Source organism: Chenopodium album, chromosome 12 (genome assembly GCF_948465745.1).
Source record: "Chenopodium album chromosome 12, dcCheAlbu1.1, whole genome shotgun sequence".
Taxonomy (NCBI): domain Eukaryota; kingdom Viridiplantae; phylum Streptophyta; class Magnoliopsida; order Caryophyllales; family Amaranthaceae; genus Chenopodium; species Chenopodium album.
The window spans coordinates 32,237,917-32,242,071 of record NC_137845.1 but is presented as its reverse complement, the minus strand read 5'-3'; the positions used below and the strand labels follow the sequence as shown (position 1 = coordinate 32,242,071).

The 4,155-nt window shown below is 42.5% G+C and overlaps 1 pseudogene; it reads left to right on the top strand.

Moving 5' to 3' along the window:
• Positions 1 to 263: 263 nt before the first annotated feature.
• On the top strand, positions 264 to 362 carry LOC145573431 (small nucleolar RNA R71; annotated as a pseudogene).
• The last annotated feature ends 3,793 nt before the right edge of the window (positions 363 to 4,155 follow it).

Sequence of the window (4,155 nt, the reverse complement as noted above, 5' to 3'; positions counted from 1 at the left end):
CCTCCTTTCCTAAGTTTGTCATTTGGGAGGAAAGGTTGTTGATTGCATTGAGATGGTCCACCGAATACAATGAAGATTGCTTGCTTGAAGAGTCCCTCTCCCCATCTTGCCAATCCCTATAATATGTCACCACGTCCTCAATGATGTCCACAACTTCTTCTTCGGTTTTGTTCATGATAGGGCCCCCAGCCCCTCCATCAAGGCATGACTTGCCTTGGGGACTTAAACCGCCATAGAAGATTTGGATCACTTGGTATGTGGGGATTCCGTGGTGAGGGCACTCCCTTTGATACTCTTTGAATCTCTCCCATGCTTCATAAAGGCTTTCACTCGGCCTTTGCTTGAACCCTTGAATCAAGGCTCTTGCCTCCGCCGTCTTCTTTTGGGGATAGAAACGGGACAAGAAAGCCTTTGTAACATCATCCCAAGTTCTCAAGGAGTTGGGCTTCACCTCTTTGTCTAACCACTCCAAAGATCTTCCTAATAGAGAGAAAGGGAACAACTTGAGGCGGATGAATTCTCGAGAGACCCCATTGACTTTGATGGTGTTGCAATATTTTTCAAATTCTTTCAAATGGTTCAATGGGCTCTCATTCTTAGCCCCACTATATTGCCTTCTCTCAATCAAGGTGATCATTGCCGGCCGGATTTCGAAGTCATTTGCCGGGGTAGTAGGTGGAGCTATTCCACTCTCAAACCTATATGCCCCGGGCACTCCAAGCTCCTTCAAGGCTATTCTAGGATGTTCACCCATTCCTTGCTCGTCTTGAATTTCTTCTTCACTTGAAGAGCTATAAGCCAAGGATCTATTATCCACTCTTCTTCTTGAAAGAGTCCTCTCAATTTCCGGATCAAGGGGAACAAGGGGACGATCACGGGTTCTATGCATGCAAAACTCAAACAAAAATGTTAGTAGCACGGCTACAAATGTAGCCTAGAGAAACAAAATCTTTTTGTATTTTATCAAAATGAAATAGACTCAAAAACAACATACACTCAAGCACCATTCCCCGGCAACGGCGCCATTTTGATGGGAAGGAGAACGGTAGGTCGTTGGGCTACCACCCCACCCTATCAAAAAATATTTATAGCTTAACTAACCCCTATTTAGCGTAGTGGCAAGTCAAGGTCGAACCCAAGGGAATGGATATCAAGTGCACGATGTCTAAATCAAGCTATTTCGGAATCAAGAAGGGGTTTGAGGTAGAACTAAGGCTAAACTAGGTAATGCAAACTTGTATAAAATCAATCTAAGACACTAGGGCAATGGATCCACATGCAATCATAATGGAAACGGTAATTTGGGAGGTCAAACCGACTAAGTCAAGCGATATGAAGGAAAATCATCATGTATCCAAAAGAGCATACTAAGGTGGTTCACCTAGAGGTCTAACTAGCGTCAACTACGCTAAACACTACCTAGGGAACGTCACAAAGCACCCCAATCGTGAAATTGCAAGTCTACTAATCAATGGTCCGTATCATAGCAAGCTTACAATGCAATCTAGTGTATTAATCAAAGATGGCCAAACCTCAATTAATCACACACATGCACATGAAATATCAACCAAATTTAATCATATCATCAACTCCATCAATTATCCCCAAATTACACTATTCCATCATTCATACATGCTTCAGAATCTCCCTAGCTAGGAAACTACTCACTAGCCATAGAAATGAAGATCAAAACTACAACATTCATCAAATTCATCATCAACATGCTTGAATGCAAAAATTAAACCAACAATCAATCAAAATCAATCAAAATTCAATCAATAACCAAATCAATCATCAACAATATGAAAAACTAATGAAATCAACTAAAATCAAACTTGTATTGAAATCAAGAAGAAGATCCTTACAAAACTTTAATCCAAAGATCAAATACAATAAGGAATCCTTGAGCAATCACCAAAAATCATGAGTTTCTCTCTCTAGTTCTTGAGTTTCTCTCTCTAAAATTCTCCCAAAAACTAACTATCCAATTCAAAACTAAAACTAAAAACTCACTCCTAAAAATAGGTAGAAATAACTATATATACAAGGAGGAGGTCGGCAATGACGCCCAAAAATAGACCCTCATAAGTGCGGGCGCTCGGAGGAGGGAGAAAGGCGCGCACGGGACACACCCAGGAATGTGCGCCCGCACGCACCTGGTGTGCGGCCGCACACGACCAATGTGCGGCCGCACACGACCAATGTGCGGCCGCACACTCCCTTTGTGCGCCCGCACATACCTGGGTTTCCTCCCCTTCTTCTCTTCGTCCTAGCTCAAGTGGTGCACGCATCCAGGATGATGATGATGGAGGACAAAGTGGGCAGAAACTTTCTTGAGTTTCTTGAAGAATAAAAGCCATGAGTAAGGCATAAACAAAGCCTTGAAGCTTGCCCCTTGGATCCACCTTTGACTTGGAACTTCTTGCACCTTCTTTAGGCATAAAAGCAATGAAAACTCGTAGAGAGGAGGCTCGAGAATTCTTGGACAATCAATTACCACCTACAAGCAAAAGATAAAAAGCAAGTAAAAGAGAAAAATAACAAGTAAACTAGAAAAAGACATGAAAAAGAGAAACTAACTACAAAAAGCATAAAATGAAGAAAACAAGAATAAAACTAAGGAAAACTAAAGAAAAGAGAGATAAAATGAAATAAAAATCATCCAAAAAGGAACCAAATGAGTGCCAAAAATGTCACTCATCAGGAAGTTAAACATCCACCGAATGAACTGATGTACATGGAAGTGTTGATTAATGGGAAAAGGGTTCAAGCTATGGTTGACACTTGAGCCACCCACAACTTTGTCACCAAGGATGTTGCTAGCCAGCTGGGGTTGAAAATGGTGCGCGGCGGGGGCCGCGTAAAAACTGTCAACGTAGAAGCTTGTCCGATCCACGGTACCACAACGTACGTGAAAGCCAAGATTGGAGACTGGAGTGGTACACTCGACTTCACTGTGGCAATAATGGATGACTTTGTGATGGTATTGGGAATGGATTTTCTCCGTGTTAGAATAGCTGTTTCGATGCCCCACCTGGGCTCCTTACTTGTTGCTGGCAACCATCCTTGTCTCTTACAAACGTGCTCGCAGATTAAAGTAAGGAAAGGTCAGGAGGGACCTCTCTTGTTAGCGATGCAACTCCAAAAGGGAATGAAGAGAAATGAGCCAACATTCCTTGTTACTCTCTCGATGAAGGAAGATGATGCAGCGACTGACCTTCCTCCTGCCATAAAAGGATTGCTCGAAGAGTTCACTGACCTTCTTCCTAAGGAGCTTCCGAAAACTCTCCCTCCTCGGAGAGCCATCGATCATACCATAGATTTGGTGCCTAGAGCTAGACCTCCCGCGCAGAGCCCCTACTGAATGGCACCTCCCGAGTTAGCAGAACTGCGTAGAAGCTTGATAAGTTACTCAAATTCGGGTTCATTCGACCCTCCGGGGCGCCGTATGGTGCACCAATTCATTTTCAGAAGAAACAAGATGGAATTTTGACATTATGCATCGATTACCGAGCTTTGAACAAGTTGACGGTGATAAATCATTACCCTATACCCTTGGTGGCCGACTTATTTGACCAAATGGGTGATGCTATTTACTTCCCATAACTTTATCTTTGGTCGGGTTATCATCAAGTCTGAATTGACAAAGGACACGAACAAAAGACGGCCTACGTAACCAGATATGGAGCTTTTAAGTGCTTGGTTATGCCGTTTGCATTGACAAATGCTCCAGCAACATTCTACATGTCGATGAACTAAGTATTCCATGAGTACCTTGACAAATTTGTAGTGGTATATTTGGACGACATTGTGATATTTAACCACACCTTAGAAGATCACCTAGATCACTTGAGGAAAGTATTTTTGAAATTAAGAGAACATCATTTGTTCGTGAAGTGGGAGAAATGCGCCTTTTCTCAGAAAGAAGTGAGCTTCCTCGGACACTTTTTAGACGGAGGATGCATCAGAATGGATCAGAAGAAAATCAAAGCTATCAGCGATAGGTGACGTGTGGTAATCTAGGTCGTAGAAATCTAAAGCACCACCAATCAAACAATTAAGAAAGTCAAACTTATTCATAGTATAGAACAAGTCTGAGTCGAACCACGAGGAATGAGAAGGAGAATGCTATAGCCTATGGTCAAGCTACTTCGA